Source organism: Lissotriton vulgaris, chromosome 2_1 (assembly GCF_964263255.1).
Source record: "Lissotriton vulgaris chromosome 2_1, aLisVul1.2, whole genome shotgun sequence".
NCBI classification, from domain to species: domain Eukaryota; kingdom Metazoa; phylum Chordata; class Amphibia; order Caudata; family Salamandridae; genus Lissotriton; species Lissotriton vulgaris.
In genome coordinates this window covers 392,712,545-392,736,436 of record NC_141687.1, presented here as the reverse complement: position 1 = coordinate 392,736,436, position 23,892 = coordinate 392,712,545, and the positions used below count along the sequence as shown (strand labels likewise).

Genomic DNA, 23,892 nt, shown 5'->3' with positions numbered 1-23,892 from the left:
GAGCTCTTGAATAAGGATGTTCGTGTTCACAGGAAATCCTTAGCTCCGCCCACAGCCGCTTTAAAAAAAATAATATAACAGGACGTTTTCATGTGCCCAATCTCTTTGATGTTTCACAATGGCAGCGCGCTGCATTATACTTTTATTTAAAAGGTATATGTGGACCAAAATATAGGACAAAGAGATCTTTCCTGGTTATCTGGGTATGTAGGTAAAATACTAGACAAAACTTTCTGAAGGATTTGAGCTTATTTCTTAAAGGCACGGAGATTTGCTAAAACATATTAGAGGCAGATACAAAAGACAGTTCTTAAAAAAGAAAAACAATTATTTTTTCAGGCAAAAGAGATTTCAAAGACATCCGCAAGACTCTAGGAAAAAAGAATGTGATATATCCTTGATTTAACATACATACTCGAGACTTTGCATAAATAATAGAACAATATGGTCATTTACACATATACTACTCATGACATAGAGATTTTTATTTAGGCATTTAATATAAATTGATAATATTGCATGGGAAAATTAAAGTCAGCTCTAGCAGCATTCAATCCTGTGGCACGCAAGTCACACATAAATCGCGGCTTCAAGAACATTACTATCTTACTTTTTATTTTGAACCTTGGTTCTCTTACTGGGATTTCAATTCAAAGAAAACATTTCCGAGACACACTTAAGTATGCTGCAGTTTATCCCTGACAAGCTAAGAAGTAACAATTGTCACACCATATTGTAAGGCATTTCAGTCAAGTATCATCAGAATCATTACATTCAATATAGTGCATATAGGCATCTGTTAAATTTTCTTATTATGGCGACCCTAATTTTTCCTTTTTCATTTGCAATAACAAGTGTAGCATGTGCAAACTATTAAACTTGAATTACTTTACCTCGTCCCCCCTAGCACCCAAGCTACACAGACTATATCATCATATTTTGCCAATGACAACTACCTTGATACAACAGATACGCCTTGATGAAGTAGAATTAATGGAATGCCAGTCAATGTCCTTTTAGCAAGTCGCTGGCCCCTAAATTTTGGAGTATTGGCGGTTTTGTGGAGAGAACTGAGAGCGCGACTGGAACCCCGTTCTTACAGCATATTGAATACCTTATAGCCCTTCTGCCTTGTACTATACCAATTGCTAAAATACACTCTGCCTCATTATAGGTCCTCGCCTACAGCTCAGGCCTATAACTCGGGTTCAGGGCCTTTAACAACCGGTATAGCCCTCAGCAGCAGATATAAGGCTATAGTCAACTCTTTTGTACTCTAGATGTTGCTATTTGAATTAATAAATAATGGTATTTATTACTTTTAACAAACAGCAATTTCCTCCTTATGTTCCCAAACCCAGGGCAGGTGTTTATGACTAATTTCTTCACTGCCCAAATCCTGCCTGTGCTACTGGAGTAGCAGTTACCTGAATTCATTTGGAGTCATCAGCCGGTGTACGGAGTCAACAGCGCGAGGCCGCAGAGGAGGTGAGAGGCGCGGCCCCGGGACTGCGAGGAGCAGCTTCTACCATCCTCAGCTGTGTCCTCTTCCCTGGCGAGCCGCGCCCCCTCCCAGTGCCCGCCCCCACCGAAGAGTTCTTTACTCCTCGCGGCCCCCGCTTCGCGGGAGCCGCTCGCTGAGAGGAGTTTGCTTTCACTGCCCAAATCCTGCCTGTGCTACTGGAGTAGCAGTTACCTGAATTCATTTGGAGTCATCAGCCGGTGTACGGAGTCAACAGCGCGAGGCCGCAGAGGAGGTGAGAGGCGCGGCCCCGGGACTGCGAGGAGCAGCTTCTACCATCCTCAGCTGTGTCCTCTTCCCTGGCGAGCCGCGCCCCCTCCCAGTGCCCGCCCCCACCGAAGAGTTCTTCACTCCTCGCGGCCCCCGCTTCGCGGGTGCCGCTCGCTGAGAGGAGTTTGCTTTCACTGCCCAAATCCTGCCTGTGCTACTGGAGTAGCAGTTACCTGAATTCATTTGGAGTCATCAGCCGGTGTACGGAGTCAACAGCGCGAGGCCGCAGAGGAGGTGAGAGGCGCGAGCCGGGACTGCGAGGAGCAGCTTCTACCATCCTCAGCTGTGTCCTCTTCCCTGGCGAGCCGCGCCCCCTCCCAGTGCCCGCCCCCACCGAAGAGTTCTTTATATCTATACCTGGGAGTACTTTAGCAGCAATAGAGACGCGCAACGCGGGACGCGCGCGGGGCTGAGCGCGGAGCTAAGCCCGGGCCAAGGGCGGGCCCGTTGTTGCCCGTTCGTGCCCGGTAGAGACCGGACCGGGCCATCTCTCTAAGACCGACGACCCAGCAACAAACAAGCATGCCGCCGAAAACCAGAAGCGCCTCCAAACCCAAATCCAAGCACGCACAGGAGGTAGCACAAGTTACAGGTCCTACTGATCTATTCCTATCACGGGTTAACGAAACAATAAACCAAAGTATAGCTATAATAGAAAAGAGAGTCTCAATGGACCTCATGACCGCAAATGCCAAGCGCTCATCACTCGGCGCCATAGCGAGCGCGGCATCCCCAATCAACTTGACTTCCCAAAACAGCTCACTCCCAGCGTCTCTACTAACGACAGAATTAAACACCGTTCCTTCAGTGGTTGACCTGTCAGTCACGCAATCTGAGTCGGACCCCTCGCTAACATCAGAAGACCTGGAAGCAACTCCTGATTTAGAGGGACGCCAAACCCAAGGAAACACCGAAACCATCGAAAATTTGCCCCAGCTTAGTGAGAGGGACGGGATAACATCTGAGACCTGCCTAACACTTAGTGGAAAAACACACAGTTCATCCACGATCCATTTAAATCCCCCATCCTCCAACACCACACTGTATATTCCCGATTCCATCCTTCCACATAAGGCAATTTCCAACAGTAATACATCAGAGCAATGTAAGACCTGTAGAATTACATCACAAGTGCTCACCACCACCAAAGATTTACTGTATCAATATTTAAAACCAATCCAGCTGAGCATCAGAAACCTTGAAGCTCAACTGACAATAATATCGGCCACCCTCCTAGACACAAACACTAGGATAGATGTAAAGGGTCAGCGAACCATTTCACACCAACCCAAAAAAGCAAACCAAAAACACACACAGAAGGTAGTCAATATCCCAAACGCAATACCTATAGTACAGAAGAACTTAAACCCACTGTCCACCACACCCAAACTAGCTGCAAGCACGTCCCTTCCCCAGCAAGAGAAATCAGCGCAACATAAAGCACAGCAAGCAGCTACTACAGGCAAGGTCACCGCACATACCCCATGTCCAACGCAAAACGCAGATTCCAGTAGAGTCCCTCCAGAGAAACCCGATCCTCAGCCCGCGAAACCACCACCTTCCCAAAAAGCATCAAAAAATCCTTCGGAAGCAACCCCGAAAAAATTTCCCATAGTTAGACGCCCAGCCCATCTGCCTCCCGAAGCTACGCCCTTTACAATAGTTCTAACAGGAGTACCTGAGCTAGTAGAGGACATCCCAGAAACTGCATGGTCACTTAAAAACAAGGCCATGCAGTGGCTCAGTATAAACAGACCTCTTGAATCTCATCTATCGGGAGGGGTCACGTCAGCACGTAGGGTAGCTTGGATAGGAAAGACAAAGAAAACAATACGCGGCGACTGCATTATTGTAACATGCAGGGATCCCGCAACGGTAGACCACATCTGCGCCTGGCCACAACTTGAGAAAAAAGGGGGAATAGATGCCCGACACCTTTCTTTCTTCTACCCCCCAGCCAAACAACACCACAACTTCCCACCCTGGGAATGGCACCATCACCCAAAAGCCCAGCGTAACCAGGACCCATGGCGTCAAACACCATGGAGCCAGAGGGATTACACATTCGAGTATCTAGACAGGGGGGGGCCAAGAGACAGGTACGTCGATGGCCAGGTCCCATACTGGCAGGACAGACCTTACTCGGCATACGAAGGCTGGCAGGGTTTCCCGACCCAAAACCGATTTGAGTGCCTCGATATGGTCGATTGACCATTCACGGTCGAACCCAGTTACCATACAGCAGCAGATGCCTCACATCACTTTGTCTCTGACAAACATCTGATAGTTCCACCAAATTTGCACGATACCTCAGAGACACCAAAGACCCACTTAAACAACCCTCTGACCCGCACTCCCCCCGTAGAACTGGCCACGAGAGGAAGACCATCCAACGAACAACTGCCAACCGCAGAAATCCCTATCAACCCTAATACAGCATCCGTTACCTCGATAGACAAAGAGGCCACGAGTATAGGCATAGTCTTCTGGAATGTCGCAGGCCTAACTGGAAAAATAGCATGCCCTCAATGGCTGGAAGTAGTAGGCAGCTACCAAATCTTGTGCCTACAAGAGACTTGGCGTACATCCCCCCTCCATCTAGTGGGATACAAGACATTTTTTACTAAAGCAACGCCAAGCCCAATGGGAAGACCAAAAGGCGGGCTCATGATCTACCTTTCAAACACCATAGCAGCCACCGTAAAGTTAACAAAAGAAACACCCATTTTTCAAATTATTCAAATTACCCACCAGACCACAGCAACGAAAAATATATTCATACTCATAAACTATTACAATAACACAGGTACTCAGGACTGCTGCACCTACTTAGACGAAATGGTGACCCACATATCTACATTACAAAGCACGAACTCAAACGTGACAATGAAACTCATTTGGGGAGGCGATTTCAACCATCCACTATGTCCAAGCCACAAAAGTGGAATCTGTGGCCTGCAATCGGAATCCGGAAACCCCATCCCTCACTTTGTGCACACTCAAAGTGGAAATAAGTTCAACGAACTCATATTCACTCTGGACCTTGACTTCGTAAACGAACTAGTCGTCCCGCCCCAGGAATTCCTACCCACCTTCCATGGGCGAGGTTGTATGTCTACCATTGACTTCATTTTAGCCTCTAACACTTGTAAAGGATCGCTAAACAACTACAAAGTAGGGTCCAGCCCGATCAGCGACCACTATCCCCTAAGTGCAGAGATTATCATAGAAGAAGTAGGCTCTCACAAAACAAAAACCAGCCCTCTTGACCAAGAATCTTTAGTAATAAAGAAGAAGAATGGATACGCCATTAAATGGGCGAAAGTCGACCCCGAAGTCATCTCGCAAAGGATACTTGAAAAAACGTATCCCTGGCAAAGGGACTGCCTGTCCGCAGAGGCCTCCCCCGCACAAATTATTGCCTCTTTTCACAACATCCAAGGGGCAATAAGAGACGAATTATTTAAGCACACGGCAAATAAACCAAAACCCCAAACAAAGAGATGGTTCAACTCAGATTGCAGAAAGGCCCTCACATCCTTAAAAGAAGCCCTTCGACAAAAACCGAGAGACGTTCAATTAATCTCAGTCCGAAGAAAAACGTACAATAACGCCAGGAAAAACCGAAGGTACCAGATAAAGAAAGATCTATGGTCCCAATTGCATGAGAGTGCGTTAAAAAAGGACAGCATCACTTTTTGGCAGGTTATTAGATCACCCTTTTTAGACAATAACACCGATTCACATCATCTCGATGTAGCTATAACTGAGAACGACTGGGTCCACCATTTTAAAAAAATCTTCGGCCCGACAAAAGACATTTCCCAAAAAGATGGCGAGGACGAAGCAGAGAACAGTTTTCTCCCTATTGATTTATGCTTCACTGTCAACGAGGTCAGAAAAGCAATTAAAGCATCAAAAACTGGCAAGGCTCCCGGCCCTGATGGGGTACCCATGGACCTGTTCTTACATAACAGCGAATATTGGTCACTAATAATAACTCGGGTAATGACCGCAGTCACCAAAATCGGTCTCCTCCCATCATGGTCATCATCCACCCTCGTGCCAATATTTAAGAAAGGGGACCGAAACGATCCCGCGTGCTACCGGCCGATCTCCCTTCTGGACTCCACAGGTAAAATTGCAGGTCGATTACTCCTGGACCGATTACAATCTTGGGCCCAGGAAAACAACATCCTCACAGACCTGCAATATGGCTTCCAGAAGGGGCTCGGAACGGTGGAGCAGGCCTTAAACCTTACCCTTCTGGCCGGAAAATACACACGCGCAAAAGAAGGAAAAATCTACCTGGTATATGTAGATCTAAGCTCGGCCTTTGATTGTGTTCAGCACGCAAAGATGTGGGATATCATGACCAATCTCGGAGTAGATCCATCTATATTGGCCTTTCTTCGGGGTCTATACACCAACGCAGAAGGCCGAGTGCGTTTTGGCATTGGTGGCGAACTATCACGTCCCTTCAAAATTACAAGAGGAGTAAGGCAAGGGTGCGTGCTGGCTCCCTTCCTATTCAATCTATATACCAACGGGATCGAAAAAGCCATGTTGGCAGGGAGCCAGGATCTTCCACAGATAGCACGCCGCCCTATACCCATCCTCCTCTACGCCGACGATTCGGTCATCCTGGCCCGAACAGCCAACCAACTCCAGCGTCAGCTGAACAAATATGTGACATTCATGGACTCCCTGGGTCTAAAAGTAAATACAAAGAAAACATTTACAATGATCATAGGCCCCAAACACGGAACTCTAAAACCCATACACATAAACAATACCAAGTTGGAAAAAACATCAGTATATCCTTATCTGGGTATACTCGTAGACGACTCAATGACATGGCGCAAAGCCATTGAAGCCAGAAACCTCAACTTTTGTCGAGCAACATCAGCACTATGTGCCTTTTCCAGGAAACTTGGCAAACCAGCTCCCTCTGAACTGCTAACGCTGTACTATGCAAAATGCCACAGCGTGGCTAGCTATGGAGCAGGCATCTGGGGCCATGGAAACATCAACCAACTACAGGTAACGGAGAACACCTTCATCAAGTACGTTCTGGCTCTTCCCCAAAGCTCTCCGATCCTAGCATCACATCGGGAGCTAGGGATGGAATTTGTGACAGACACCCTACGCTGCCAGCCCCTCATCTTATGGCACCGCATATGGTGCAATCCAGAAAGCCACATAACGCGTTCTCTCATCACCGATTGCCTCAGCCTTGTCCACTGGAGAAAAATACCCTGGCTCAATTACATCTCTAAATTCTTCCAAGATCTCGATCGGGAGCAATACTTCTTAGACCCACCTTCAATAGAGGATATTTCAAAGAAACAACTCAAAGAACTATGTATGGGTCATCTGAGAGAACTTCGCAATCAGGCAGAGATCGTAAAAGCACAAAACGGGAAGATCTGCCCATTGCAATCAGAGAAACTGACACAGCCCTACTTGACGTTCTTTCTTTCGAACTATGAAAAATATCTATTGACAAGGCTCCGATTCGATCTCTTCTTTCGCTTGGTTTCATTCCCGGAACAGCATAACTGGTCTCGGGACATGACCTGCTGTCCGTGTGATGGAGTCTCTAAACAATCCACGGTCCATGTCACACTGTTCTGCAAATTCTATAGAGAAGCCAGGAAAAAATGGATCCTTCCTCTCCTTCGTTCAAGTGGCCTTAGAACCACGTACCCAGCTCTTGCCTATCTTCAGTCACCGGTAAACCCGCATGAAGCTAAAATGACAGTGACTTTCTTAAAAAAAGTACTAAAAACTCGCAAGGGCATTGTTTTATAAACCGCAATATGTGTATTTTTGTATAACCTGATGATTTTTTATAAATTTGTACTTTTTATGATTATGCAAATTTTTATAATCGAATAAAAGTTTATGAAATGAAATGAAATGACTAATTTCTTCTTTAATCAAGCCAAGGTTTAGTAACAAGATCTACATACTAGGGGTGAACCTAACCCTAGGTATGTGTACGAAATTACCTGATATCAACCCTACCAAAGAAGTCCTGCAATTCTCATGTAAACAGTAATTGGCTCAGGCCTGGTAGACGCATGAAGACAAGAAAAGTGCATTCTACAGGTGTACACCCACAGATAGCATAGCTATACTCCTAATACCCTGCATCAAAAATGTACCTTGACTTAAATTCAGGGCCACTGGAAGAACGTGGCAGAGGAGGACCAAATTATGCAACAGGGTTGATTGAAAAGGTAAATTATGCATCAATATATGGTACATTTTGTGAAAGCATTACTTCATTATTTAGTAATTTTTACATATGGTAATGCTGTTTGGGAAAAGATTTCATCTATAGCTACCACGCAACTTCAGCAATAAGCAACTGAAAGATTATCAGTCAGCTTTTGCAAATAACATTCTAGTGTGTAGCAAAACTGCCACCATGTTTTTAGTAACTTTTGATTCGTTTTAGCTAGAAACACATTTTGTTTATGTTAAAATCTGCAAAATATGCAGCAGATTTTGTGGCAAATGCCTCAAATCCATTATTATATGGAAAACACTGAGGTTGCACAATCGCATATTTCCTGTGGCCCTGCTTAAACTTTCAATTTTCCCTCCTTTATGTCTTTAAAAATGACCACCTCCTTCCCTTTCATCCTCTGCACTGCTCCTGAGTATATAGAGTATTGTAAGTCACATATAAATTTGCCTTAATATCCCTTTGGAACCATATTCCTAACAATATATCTTTTCATTCCATCAACCATATGCTTTTCACATAGGCCATTTTTAAAGATCACATCAAACTTATTAAGGTACCACAAGGAAACTTGAATAAATGCATGTAATAGTTTTCTTTAAGAGAACAAGGAGTATCCCAATTACTAGTAGTAACTGTTTATCACTGGAGTAACCTCTAACTTTGAGTTCTGGAGTAGCATGCTACTCGCCGTTAAGCACTTCAGTGCCTCATGAGGGGTAATCAACTAGCACCAACGACAGGCTCAGCACCGCCGAACACATGCATTTCCAAATTGAAAATGATGCAATACTTTCGCTGGTCCTCTCAACAAAGAAGGTATTGTCTTGTTTATACTTTCCTACAAAGCTCTTACAGTTTCTATATTTACCACAATTTCAGAAATAAACGGAGATTATACTGTGGGGCGAATTACAATGCCCTCAGAGGCACCCTCATCTACCAACCCCTTGGACTCCGCTCCAGTTCAGCGACTCCATCACCGACTTGATCAGCACGCACGTCTTGACCTCCACCGACTACATCCTCCTCGGAGACCAGAACTTTCACCTTGAGAACAACAACGACAACAACTCCACACCCCTGATCGATAACCTCGCCAACCTCGGACTGAAGCAACTCGTCACAATGCCACCCACTCCGCCAGACACACGCTCGACCCCGTCATCTCCTCAAGCCTGCACGTCTCCGTCAGCCACACCACCGAACTCCTCTGGACCGACTACCGTTGCATCCACTTTGCCTTCCAGAAATACACCACCGCACCCAACAGATCCCCCGCCGCTGCTGGAGCAAAATCACCGAAGACCAACTACATACAAACCTTGCTCTCAGCCCACCCACTGAACCCTCCAACACCGACGACGCTGCCCACAGCCTCAGATGCTGGATCGAGGACTGCACCAACAAACTCACCCCGCTGAAGAAACCCCCCCACAGAGACACCAGCAAGAGAGCCAGCTGGTTCACCCCAGAGGGCCAGCTGGTTCACCCCAGAACTCCCAGCCTCCAAGCAAGCCTGCCAGAAACTTGAGATGAAATGGCACAATGAACAAACTCCGGACAGCCACACAGCACACAAGGACGCCATCCGTAACCACCACCACCTCATCAGGGCGGCCAAGAGGACCTCCTTCAAAGACCGCCTTGACAACAACGCACACAATAGCAAGGAGCTCTTCCACATCATGAAGGAACTCTCCAACCCCAGCTCCAACACCAACGACATCCAGCCGTCGCAAGCCCTGTGATACTCCCTCGCCACCTTCTTCCACCGCAAGATAGTAGACATCCACGACAGCTTCAACACCCAGACAGCCCCAACAGACAGCAACACAACAGACCCTCCAGACACCATTGACCACGGCCCCATGCTAGCCTGGGCCAGCGTGAGCATCGATGACACCATCAAGACCATGCGCACAATCCACTCCGGCTCTCCGTCAGACCCATACAGGCACCATTTCTTAAACAGAGCAAGCAGCTCCATCGCACCCCACCTGCACAACGTCATCAATCTCTCCATCGAGACCGCAACCTTCCCTGAGTTCTGGAAACACGCCAGATCAACGCCCTACTCAAAAAACCTAATGCAGACCCAAGAGACCTCAAGAACTTCAGGCCCATCTCTCTGCTCCTCTTCCCGACCAAGGTCATCGAGAAAACCGTCAACAGACAGGTAACCCGATACCTTGAAAAAAACAGATCCTGGACCCTTCCCAGTCAGGGTTCCGCAGCAACCAAAGCACAGAGACTGCCCTCATCGCCACCCACCGACGACATCAGGACCCTGCTGGACAACAGCGAGACCGTAGCACTCATCCTCCTAGACCTCTCTGCCGCCTTCGACACTGTCTGCCACCGCACACTACGAGCACGCCTCTACGCCGCAGGGATCCGAGACAAGGCTCTGGATTGGACCACGTCCTTCCTCTCCGGCAGAACCCAGAGCAGCCGCCTCCCCCATTCCGTTCCAAAGCCTCCAAGATCATCTGCGGTGTACCCCAGGGATCCTCCCTCTGCCCGACGCCGTTCAACATGTACATGGCCCCGCTCGCACATGTAGCCCGACAGCACAACCTCAACATAATCTCCTACGCCGATGACACTCAGCTGATCCTCTCCCTCACCAAGGACCCCATCACCGCCAAAGTCAACCTGCACGAAGGAATGAAGGCCGTCACAGACTGGATGAAGACCAGCCTTCTGAAGCTAAACTGGGACAAGACAGACGTCCTCATCCTTGGCTCCAACCCTTCAGCCTGGGACGACTCCTGGTGGCCGACGGCACTGGGGGCAGCCCTGACACCCACCGACCACGCACGCAACCTGGGAATCATCCTCAACTCAACGCTCTCAATGACCAAGCAAGTCAACGCTGTCTCCTCTTCCTGCTTCAATACCCTCCGAATGCTCCGCAAGATCTACAGATGGATCCCGACAGATACAAGAAAGACAGTCACCGAGGCCCTCGTCAGCAGCAGACTCGACTACTGAAATGCCCTCTACGCGGGAGCCCCGACCAAGCTCATCAAACGACTACAACGCATCCAAAACGCCTTGGTACGACTGATCCTCGATGTACCACGCCACGGCCACATCACCCCCCACCTGAGAAACCTGCACTGGCTCCACGTCAACAAGAGGATATCCTTCAAACTCCTCACCAATGCACACAAGGCACTCCACAAGACCGGCCAAGCCTACCTCAACAGACGGCTCTCCTTCTACATCCCCAACCGCCAGCTACGCTCTGCCGACCTCGCACTCTGTAGCGTCCTGCGCATCCGAAGAACAACCACGGGTGGAAGATCCTTTTCCCACCTCGCCGCCAAGACATGGAACACCCTCCCACTGAGCATACGACAGCCCCAAGACTTGTTGACCTTCAGGAGGATACTCAAGACCTGGCTGTTCGATCAGAAGCGCCCTCCCCACCAGCACCTTGAGACCCTCGTATGTATGTAGTGCACTTATTAATGGGAAGCTTGATTTCTGACCAGGTGCCAGTTACAGTAATACAGCAGTCCCCTTGGGCGGGAAATAGTGAACTACTTACTGAAATAGCAACAAACTGTATTGAACGTGTACTCCGGAGTCGTAAATAAATAGAAATAGAAGTGTCTGGGGATACATTAGTACCTAGTGCATTGGGTGCCCTAACGTTGTAGTGAAGTGGAAAACTATGGCTTTTAAATAAGTATAAACCCAATGAGAACTGTGGTTGGCCATAAAAACAGAGGTCTATCTGGCTGCATGGTACAATGGTGAAAATGCACAATAAACAAAAACAAACAAGCATTAGCAAAGCCAATAAGGCTGGTGTTGGGCACTAGCCCTTTGGCTTTATAAGTTCATATTTCTTTTTGTAAGAGGGAACAAGAGCACTCAGCAGGTTCATATTCATGCCTTTATTTTCAGCAGATGCATTTCGACAAAAAGCTGACTTTATCAATGCCATGATCCATGAATGTTCGTACAGTTGTTCAGCCAAAATCTGGCTTTGGTGGAAATAAATTATGTATGGCTGGAACCGCTGTGTGCTGAGACAGCGAGACATGTCCATGACACAATGTCAACATTACTACAATGGAGAGTGAAATTACTAAATAAGCACTCTAGGAATCATGGCACTCCTGATATGGCAAACACAGCAGGATGAAGGTAACTGAAATATTCATTTTAATAGTGAAATCGCTCCAGGGGATGTTCTTTATTAAACCAGCATGCACCCAAATGGCATTATGGGACTTGTAGGAAATGCCTTGAAAATACTTACTCAAAGGCCTTCGAACAGTGACTGGCACGATTTCGGCCTGCATTTGATCGGTGAATGTAGTTACATTTTATTGGACTAAATTCAACCAATGAGAGTGAGAGTGGAATCATATAAAGAACGATTGTATGAACATTCATGGATCATGGCATTGATAAAAACAAATTTTTGTCGGCATGCGTCTGCCGAAAATATATGAATGAATATGAACCTGCTGAGTGCTCCTGTTCCTTCTTGAGAGGTTCTTGCTGGATAATATATATATACATCGGACAAATCCATTGTCAGATAGATTTGAGACTGCATTGGTGTCACATACTGGCATTAGATTTTAATGATTTGACATTATTTTCTCCTTGTACATAATATGCCATTTATGTACCAGTGACCAATTGCTACGACTACGAAAATTGCGATATTTGCACAGTGTCTCAAATTACATGTTTTTTATAAAAATGTATATATATTTTTATAGATTACAATATATTTATTTTTTTACTTATAAAATGAATTGTATTTTGATTGTGATTTTAAAAAACGCATTCATGTTGTTATTCTACTTATGTATATATCCATCATGGCACTGTTTTAGAGGAAAGACTGCCTCAGCCTAAGCTAGGTAGTGTGTCTTTTATGTCAATTCATCACGTGGTTGTGAAGAAAAAAATGCCCGGGAAAAACTTTTTGTACTTAAGCCATTGTGAACTTACTGACTAACTATCTGTGAACAAGGGCGGACGCCCGAAACGCGTAAGATCTGGTGGCCTTGAGCGCTTAATAAATCGTTTTTAGCCCATAACGGACGTTGGAGTGGCGTGGCTTTCTTTTCCATCATTGCTGTGGCGGCTGCTGCGCTGCGCTGGTTTGGTGAGAGAGCTGCATTCGTGCATATATATATATATATATACGAAATCCACAGACTCCCCAACCTCCAAACGGCGATGGAGAGACACACGAACTCCAGTTGCTTCGATTTAGTTATTTTTATTTTCTGCTTCTGTGCTCCCACAACCTGCCATCATATATATATATATATATATATATATATATATATATATATATATATATATATATATATATATATATATATATATATATATATATATGAGAACACAGATTTCCCTCTCTCCGGATCTGCGAATGCGGTCAAAGCCTCCACGCCAACCACAGGAAGGAAAAACGGACCACCAATTTAGCAAGCATATTTTCTTTATTTCATTTCACAAGCCATTTCCAGCGACGCGTTTCGAGCACGAGTGCCCTTGTTATATATATATATGCCTCCCAATCGATCCAGGTCTTAGGCTTCCGGGTGCTCTGTGGCGGTGCACGCGAGGGGCGGCAGGATCAGCCGCGTAAAATTAATTCCAGTCTCCCGTCTCAGGGAGTTAATTCCTCGTGCACTCTCGAGATTCTTTTTCGGAAATATACCACACGTTTTGTATATCAATCCAGTTTATTTTCTCGTATTTTCAGCAAGCCAGCAACACCTTACACGTTTCGGTCTCTACGGAGACCTTGCTCACAGGTAAACTGCATCAACATATTTTACATTTTTAAATAACGTGGAAGTGCTCCTATGTTACATCATTTCCTGTTCGCTACACAGGATTTGTGGGACATGTAACACAAAAAAATACATGTCCCTAAATGTGCAAAAAATTTGTGTCCACGAGGAATTAACTCCCTGAGACGGGAGACTGGAATTAATATATATATATATATATATATATATATATATATATATATATATATATATATATATATATATATATATATATATATATATATATATATATATGGCGGAATTGCAGGCTGTAACTTTGGCATGAAATTAAATTGCACTGAGAAACTGCACTTATCTTGTGGTCTCGCTTTCTTCGTTGTTCTGCGTGGGAGGCAGAGTGAATTACGGCGACCTTTTGGACATTTCAAAGCCATTGAAAATAAAACACGCTTTGCATCTCCAAGTGGCCCGGATCTCTTTTCTTGACTGGAGGAGTATTTGGTTGTATATATATATATATATATATATATATATATATATATATATATATATATATATATATATATCCTCCCAAGATTGCAGGTAAAACGCGCAGCTCCAGACAGAGAGGGCGTGTCACAAAACCAGCACCTGCAAGCTGGTAAAACACAGCATCCAGATTCCCTCTTACTCTGGACGCGTTTCAGCCATCCACGCGTTTCAGCCAGTGATCACATGATCCAGAGTGGTCACAGGTTTAAACATCACCACAACGGACCCCCGGAAACAGCGAGAAGGCAGCTGAGACGGGCACTGATGAGGCCAATGGATGGCTGAAACGCGTCTGCCCAGCGTTTCAGGGACATTATTGCCAGTGCAAGAACATCAATAAATCTGTACTTATTCCCCCGGAGCTGTGTCACTCTCTTTCTTGAGTAAGAGGGAGTCTGGATGCTAGATATATATATATATATATATATATATATATATATATATATATATATATATAGATATATATATATATATATATATATATTACCTACTGGCGATAGCCAGTAGGTATATATAGTTAGAATTTTTTCTCTATGGGACTTTTGAAAATTCTATGTCTAATAACTTTGGCGTTTGTGGACGGAATCGGCTGAAATTTTCAGGAAAATGGCACATTTTGTTTCTGAGCAGCCCCTAAAAATTTGGGGGGGTTTCGTCAAGGGGGGGCCGAGAAAAAAGGGGGGTCCCAAAACGCGTTTTTCCCATGTTAATTTCCATAGGGCGGTTGGACTCACTTTTAGCTCGAACGGCTGAATGGATTTGCACGAAACTTGGCAAAATTGTAGGGACTGTTAGCCCGATGTGCCTTTGCTAGGTCTCAATATATGTGCTCCAGTAGTTTTTGAGAAATTAACGTTCAAACCAAGATATATATCTGTAACAGCGCTCTGGGCAGCGATCCGGTCCGCTTACTTTTCGCTTATCGGAACTTTGCGCGCAGAAAGCTGATTGGCTCTCCGGTGTCTGTCAACATTCTAAACAGTCCGGAGCGGACGCCATCTTGTCTCTCGGTAGGATGGAGAGAGAAGAAGAGGTGGAAAACGAAAGGGGAATTTAATGAAAGGGGGCAAGGTATCCCCCTCTTGACCCCCTAGGAATGTTGTTGGGGTTATTAAAGGGTCCCGTGGGGAAAATAAAAAAAAAATGATTTTTCACGGTAGAAGCGCGGCCGCGAACTGGTAGCGAAACGGGAATTCGCCATTTTGTGCTTCGTTAATTAAATTACTAGTTATAAGTGGGTGCGGGAGACGTATCCTAATCCCCTATGTTTTCTGAGGGTGGCTGAGGAGGCTGATATATGTTGATACATCTCTTCCAGCGGCTGTGCGTGAGCTTTTTTTTTTTTTTGCTGCGTGACAGTCCGGAGCGGCCGCCATCTTGTCTCTCGGTAGGATCGAGAGAGAAGAAAAGGTGAAAAACTAAGGGGGAATTTAATGAAAGGGGGCAAGGTATCCCCCTCTTGACCCCCTAGGAATGTTGTTGGGGTTATTAAAGGGTCCCGTGGGGAAAATAAAAAAAAAATGATTTTTCACGGTAGAAGCGCTTCACGGGCCGCGAACTGGGCCGCAAACTGGTAGCGAAACGGGAATTCGCCATTTTGTGCTTCGTTAATTAAAGTACTAGGTATAAGGGGGTGCGGGAGACGTATCCTAATCCCTTATGTTTCCTGAGGGTGGCTGAGGAGGCTGATATATGTTGATACATCTCTTCCAGCGGCTGCGCCATCTTGCCTTTTTTCGAATGCCACAATTTTGTCGTGCACGGCAGCCATTTTAGATGCCAGGCTGGTCCCAGGCTATCACCTAACCCTGCGGATGTAGTTTATGGCCCCAGCTGTAGAGAATTCAGACATGCCAATCCTCCCGATTCAGGCGTGTGACTACTGATTTCAGTGCTAGTCTCCCGCCTCCCGATTTCTGCAAGCAAAAACCCGGGGGCATATTACGAACAACTAGCGATAATTTTTGTCTCTAACTTGTTTAGAGACAAAAATTATCGCCGCACATCGGCGATTTTTATCGCAGATAAACCTTGCTATTATCGCAGAAAAGTCAGCGATATTCATGTATTATCGACCTAATGCTCTTAGCCATGTTATCCACCTCCCATTGGATAACATGGCTAAGAACTGCTCAGGGCAGGTGTTAGATTTTGGAGATATTCGCGCTTAGCGCGAATATCTCCAAAAGTTGGTAATAGAAGGTAGCGATGTTAGGGACTGTTTCCAGTCGCTAACATCTTGGCACGCCACTTTGCATGTCATTAGTGATAAGTATCACTGACATGCAAAGCGGGGCCCAAGATGGTCGCTATCTCCTTTTAGCTGTCACTAACTGGTGTTAGCGACAGCTTGGTAATAGGGAAATAATTTTATCTCCGCTTTCATGGCTTTTAAAGCCAAAAAAGCGGAGATAAACCCCCTTGATAATATGCCCCACGATTCCTTGGGGTTTCAGCTGACAGGGCTTGGTATTGTGTTACATGGTAATTTTTCCATGAAACGTCAGAGGGTCGATGCAGGGGTTCTAGAAGAGGTGATAAACCATTTAAGCCTCATGAACAAGCGCATGGTCTTTTAAAGATTTGTGAAGTACTCGGGGCGGCGGTGTGTGTGTGCCCTCTTTCAGGAGCGGGCGGGGGGGCACTGCCAGCAACTTGCCAGGTCAGGTAGTGTTCAACACGTGCATCACCCTTTCTCTGCCTGCTATTGCGCTCCATGCTTCGGAAAGGTAAGAAAAAGAACGTGCATTTGAGTTTGAAATGTCCGATCCTGCAGCAGCACACTTCCAAAGCCCACACATGACAATAACCCGATTCAAGGCCCCATTCACCCGTTTTAAAAAAAATAGATAACACTCCAACAAAGTAAGGTTATAAAACTTTATTAACTACTAACTTTAACGAACGGAACAAAAACTAAAAACATTTAAACATTTCTCAACACAAAAAGCAACAATGGTTAGAAGCTGTCTTTTGTGCGAATAGTCCCAAGGCAGCACAACGTGCAGAGTTCTGGACGGCACCCAGGTGATGTCGCCTGGGTGCCGCACTGGTTTAGGGATCCTACAATGCTGCTCCGAAAATTGGCGTGGGGCGTCCCGGGTGGGGCGGGGGGAGGCCTCGTCAGTAGCGGTCTGTTGTGCGAATAGTCCCAAGGCAGCACAACGTGCAGAGTTCTGGACGGCACCCAGGTGATGTCGCCTGGGTGCCGCACTGGTTTAGGGATCCTACAATGCAGCACAGAAAAACAGCGTGGGGCGTCCCGGGTGGTGCGGGGGGAGGCCTCGTCAGTAGCGGTCTGTGTCCAGTGTCACATGGCTGACACAACATGTACGACAGGCACCCAGGTGATGTCCAGTAAACTGCCGCACTGGTTTTGGTATCCTACAATGCTGCTCCGAAAATTGGCGTGCGGCGGCCCGGGGGGGGGGGCGTGGGGGAGCCGGCGTGAACGGGCCTCCCCAGGTGGCGGCCATCTAGCTGAGTTGCGCTCGCTCTTGCGGCCACAGCGTCTCGCTCACCATGTTGTTGAGTTGCTCCCACTCTTGCAGTGCAGCGATAGGCGGCTGCCACATGGCTCTTAAAATGGCGGACAGCTGCTCGGTTTTAGGCCTGGTCCACTGAAATGGCCCTGGGACACTTTGGAACTCGGACGCTTGCCTGCTAGGGCTTGGGCTCCATTCTCGAAAAGCGTCCCCTCAGCCGTGAAGATTGTATAAAAGTCTTGGGGGCCCCCGACTCCCGCAGGCTTCCGGTGGGGAGCGGCTGCCATGATTGCTCGCGGAATGACCACGACGGAGCCACGAGATGGTGGTGCTCTCATGCTGACGCCAGCTTCAGTCTGAATGATCCAGAAACAAGGTGGGGCTTTCATCGTTTGGGAAAAAAAAATGTTCTAAACCAATGAAAAGTGTTATTTTTAGGTCATATGACCAAGCCTTCCATCTTTAGGAAACCAAAAGTAAAATGAACCAATGAAAAGTTTTATAAACAAGTCACATGACCTGTTATGCGGCATAGGGCTACAAAAAGCGTAGAAAATCCGTTGGCACGTGAGGCGGCGTCAGTAGCGGACCGATGTGCGAATAGGCCGAAGGCAGCACAACGGGCCGAGATCCGGATGGTACCGAGGTGGTGTCCAGCAAATTGCCGCACTGGTGTGGCCATCCTACAATGCTGCGCCGAAAGACGGCGTGTCCAGCTGAATTGCGGTCACTGTTGCGGTACAGTGACTCGAACGCGCCGAGATCCGGATGGCACCGAGGTGGTGTCCAGCAAATTGCCGCACTGGTGTGGCCATCCTACAATGCTGCGCCGAAAGACGGCGTGTCCAGCTGAATTGCGGTCACTGTTGCGGTACAGTGACTCGAACGCGCCGAGATCCGGATGGCACCGAGGTGGTGTCCAGCAAATTGCCGTACTGGTGTGGCCATCCTACAATGCTGCGCCGAAAGACGGCGTGTTCAGCTGAGTTCCGGTCACTCTTCCGGCACAGTGACTCGAACGCGCCGAGATCCGGATGGCACCGAGGTGGTGTCCAGCAAGTGGCCGCACTGGTGTGGCCATCCTACAATGCTGCGCCGAAAGTCGGCGTGGGGTGCCCCGTTGGCTTATGAGGTGATGTCAGTAGTGGACTGATGTGTGAATAGGTCGGAACCAGCACAAGGCGCCAAGATCCGAATGGCAAGTCCTGGATGTTGAGTGCCTCAGTTGAGATTTCTGAGCAGTGCTTGTAGGACTGTCTGAAGCTTATTTGCACCTGCTGCAGCTTCACTATTGCCCTGGTGTGGCCAAAGGTGGCACATGACATAGGCGGCCGGCTCCCGAGGTCCGGCGGAACTTTTTTCCTTTTCCTTTCTGCTTCTTTTCCTACAATGCGTTTCATCTGAAGACACGACCAGGTCCCTGAATGTGTGCAGGGGGACGCTATTGATTGAATGAAAATGGCGGCTTGACACAAAGCTGACTCAAGCGTTACTGTTGGTGCTATACAGACAAAAATTGGTTTTCAGTTTGTACATTCTTCAGGTTTTTTTTTTCCATCCAAGTCTGATTGAGAGTTTGTAGAAAAATGGCTTCAGATTTTCCACATACTACTCTTCAACATTCTTCCTAAATGTAACAATGTGAAACTCACTAGGAGAACGGCTGTTTCTGTTTCTTTTCAAAATGCTGCCACCAATATTTTCTGAATGGAAGACACCATCTTGTAGCATAAAGGGCCGAAAGGGGTTCTGGTCTGGCCGATGGTTGGTGGAGACATTTTGACTATATGTTGGACCTGCCCGGCCTCGCCCAAAATGGCGCCGGTATAAATGGGACTCGTAACTCCTTGCCCGCAAATGTATATCTAGAAAATGTTATTGTAAGTGGCCCTGTCGTATTTTAATTACAAAATGTACGTCCACCGATTCCGCAACTGTTAGACACCTTTGTTCTTGTCACCTAATGGCCCGCTCGTTACGTTCTTCTACAGTGTAAATGTCTCCTCATCATATACGATTTCAGTTTGCTCCGTGGCCGGCCCACGTGGTTATAGGCCCGTATTTGTATACTGACATTTTCACAATAAAGGTTTTTAAAACAAAACACGGTAGTAGTATTTACATTTGTAAAGTTTTTACTTTTAGTGACTGTTTTCGAATCAGTAAAAGGCAAGTGAAATAAAGCAGTCCAATTACATGACGGATAAAAGGTATAATATGTAGGAACGCAGTAAAGATAAATGGTCATGGGCAGTTGTGTTTTTCATGTCTGCAACATAAAGTGATCGATAAGAATCTGATAATCAGGCGTATCGGCGACTAAGACAGCAGGCCGAATCTCTTTTACTCAACGGCTCCGTCATGGAAGGAAGAAACGCCCTTTTTCTCGAAAAAGGAATATATTTTACTTGCAAGACAGTTGTAAATTTTCCGGGAAAGTACATTAGCCTGGAATATTATAACATATGTTTGAAAAAAAAATATTGTTTGAAAATAATAAAAAGCGTAATTCTTAGGTCATATGACCAAGCTTTTTATCATTAAATTAACAAAAGTAAAATGAACCAATGAAAAGTTTTATTAACAAGTCACATGACCTGTTATGCTTACGTTACGCGCTGCGCGCCGCGCCTCGGATCACTTCCGGGTGCGCTAACGCGGCGTGTCATAAAACGCATTACGCGACAACGTAGGTCAAGAATATAGTCTAAATGTCTCCACCAACCAGCGTTCAGAACACAACCCCTTTCAGCAGTCCAAAAAGTTCTGTTAAATGACAACAGAGGGGACAGGCAACAAGAACCATCAGTCAAAGAGGGGAGGGCAAGTTCTTCTCTTCCGGTTCATGTTGGGGCGCTACCGGAACTGATCGAATTGGTAGTCTATAGTGTTTCTGGATGTTTCAGACTAAAGCTGGCGTCAGCATGAGACCACTACCATCTCGTAGCTCCGTCGTGGCCATTCCACGAGCAATCATGGCAGCCGCTCCCCACCAGAAGCCTGCGGGAGTCGGAGGCCCCCAAGACTTTTGTAGAATCTTCACGGCTGAGGGGACGCTTTTCGAGAATGGGACCCAAGCCCTAGCAGACAAGCGTCCGAGTTCCAAGGTGTCCCAGGGCCATTTTAGTGGACCAGGCCCAAAACCGAAGAGCCGGCCGCCATTTTGAGAGTCCTGTGGCAGCCGCCTATCGCTGCACCGCAAGAGCGGGCGCATCTCAACTACATGGTGAGCGAGACGCTGTAGTCGCAAGAGCGGGCGGTAAACAGCTGAATGGCGGAAGAGGCACAGTGTAGCAAAAGCGGGCGGAATGGCAACTAAAACGATAAAGGGGCGCCCCACTACAGCTTGTCTTCAGGTCAAACGGATTGTGGGACAAGGTCCAGAATTGAAGAGTCATCAAAAGGCAAAAAGTTCCGCCGGACCCCGGGAGCCGGCCGCCTATGTCGGGGGCGATCTCAGGCTACACCAGTGCTATAAGACTTGGGGAGGGTGTCGGAGCCAAGCGTCTTCTCCGAGTCCATGGCCATCACACCGCCCCTCAGGGGCCTCCGTCAAGCTGTTTAGGAAGGTAACATATCACATTGTTTTCTAATGCAGTCAGGTCCACAAACGACACTCACTTACTTTGAGAATAGTGAAGCTGCAGTAGGTGGAAATAAGCTTCAGACAGTGTTACAAGCACTGCTCAGAACTCTTAACTATGGCACCCAACATCCAGAACTTATGCTATTTGAGAATGGTAGTGACATCGAAGCATCTCAGGGACCAAAACCATTAACGTACTTTCACGTATGAAAATCTTACTTGGGGAGGGGGCAGGAGCGAAGCGCCCCCTCCCAGTCAGCGCCACCACACCGTATGTTGAAAATCTGAAGCCATCGTTCTACAAAGTCAACCAAACTTGGATTGAAAAATCTAGAAAAATGTACAAACTGAAAACCAGTTTTGGTCTGCATAGCATCAGTAGCAACGCTTGAGTCAGCTTTGTGTCAAGCCGCCATTTTGATTCAACAAAGCACAGGCATTGAAAAAGGCTGAAATTCAGAACTCTAAACTATGGCACCCAACATCCAGGAGCTTGCCATCCGGATCTTGGAGCCTTGTGCTGTTTTCGTTCTATTCACACATCGGTCCACTACTGACATCATCTTATAAACCAACGTTATGTAAATAGTTTTTTAATAAAATGTTTTACCCTGTTTCTTTGCTGGTGTGTTGTCTACATTTTTAATATTTGCATAGGGTTTGTCGTTATTTTGTGCGGGATGGGTGATGGAGCCGAGCTGTCTTGCAGCCTTCATGGTGTGGAGCTCAGTTCATCTCACTATTTTCGTATTTCTCATGAAGGGTTGTTCCTAATATTTCTATTTTAGCGAGGTCAAAAAGAGATCCAATTAGTGGCCTACTGATTTTGCTCGATTACTTTTATTTTTTTACACGATTTTTCACTATCTGCAAAGACTAAACAGAGTATTGCGCCTTTGTGCTTGTTTGTAAATAGAGAATGATCCAAAGAGAACCAATTCTAAAACAGTAAATGCTTGGACAACAATCAATCAAATGGAGAGACAAGGAGGCACGACGGATTACAACGGGGGTAAAGACCTGCGTTAACTACCCTTCAGTATCTGCAAAGAGAGAGTACTACTAAGACAAAAGAGGGGAGGGGGGGGTGCAGCGTTCAAAGCACATCAGCGTGCATAAATACGAAAATGTTTTTATCTATCACGTACTTGACATTTTAAAGCTTTTCATATTTGCTATTAAAAAACCAATGAAATTCACAGAAAAAACCATAGGTTATAGTGGATATATAGTTAGGAATTTGCATTTACAAAACCTTGAAAATTCAATGAAAAAACCATAGGTTATAGTCCATATATAGTTAGGAATTAGCATTTACAAAACCTTATTTTACTCGCATAAAACCATTGAAATTCCATATATAGTTAGAAGCGCTAACTATATATCGCGCACCCGCAATCCACTGCTGATGATGTCACATATTACATCATTCATGACATGGTCAGTGACATCACTGATGACATCACTGATGACATCTCAAATGACATCACTGATGACAACTCAAATGACATCACTGATGACATCTCAAATGACATCACTGATGACAACTCAAATGACATCACTGATGACATCTCATTTGTCATCACTGATCACATCACTCATGTGATAATACAATGAACCTCTTCAGACTCTAATATAACCTTACATACACTCAGTATAAACAGACACTCACAGACTGTCACTCATCCATGGAGTTACTCACACACCTAGTCAGTCATGCAAAGAATCAATCACACCTCCATTTCCTCAACTATAAAGTTATACACATCTTACTTATTCAAACATATAATAACACATATTTATTCTCTTATATAATCCCTGATACAAGCTCACAGTGATCGATACAGCCACTCACACATTCACTGGCTCTTATGTTCAGTTATTTATATATCTCAACTCTCACATGTATTGTGTTTTACATACATACTTACTTGCACATGTAGCAATGAGAAATCCATTCACTCACCAACACACCCATGCATAGTCAACCGCCCATATAGCTGTTTCCACATGCACTCTTGAACTCATACTCCTAGTGAATCAACTGCTTACACATCTATGCACAGAGTCACGCACCTCCCAGCCACCCACACACACACTCAGCCTCCCATTCAAATACTTGGGCAACCAATCAATAACCCATATGGCCACTCTTATAGCTACTGATCAACACATGCAGCAGCTTACACAACAACAAACATACTGATGCACAAATTAAGACAGTTTAGTCACTAACCCATGCACTCAGTGAGACACATTTAATCACTCACTCATACAGTCAGTCATGCACCTACTAAATTCTTCAGCCAGACACTTATACATCCACTCATTCTTCAATATGTGAAACATATTTAAACTTTACAGACACATACAATCACTGGATGTTGTGATCAGTGATGTCATCAGTGATGTCATTTGAGATGTCATCAGTGATGTCATTTGAGTTGTCATCAGTGATG

The 23,892-nt window shown here is 45.9% G+C and overlaps 1 protein-coding gene across 1 annotated transcript in view; it reads right to left on the bottom strand.

The window, feature by feature from the left end:
• The window catches only part of LOC147730437 (caspase-8-like), a 199,637-nt gene that overhangs the window by 128,127 nt on the left and 47,618 nt on the right, over window positions 1-23,892 (bottom strand). The window lies entirely within an intron of this gene.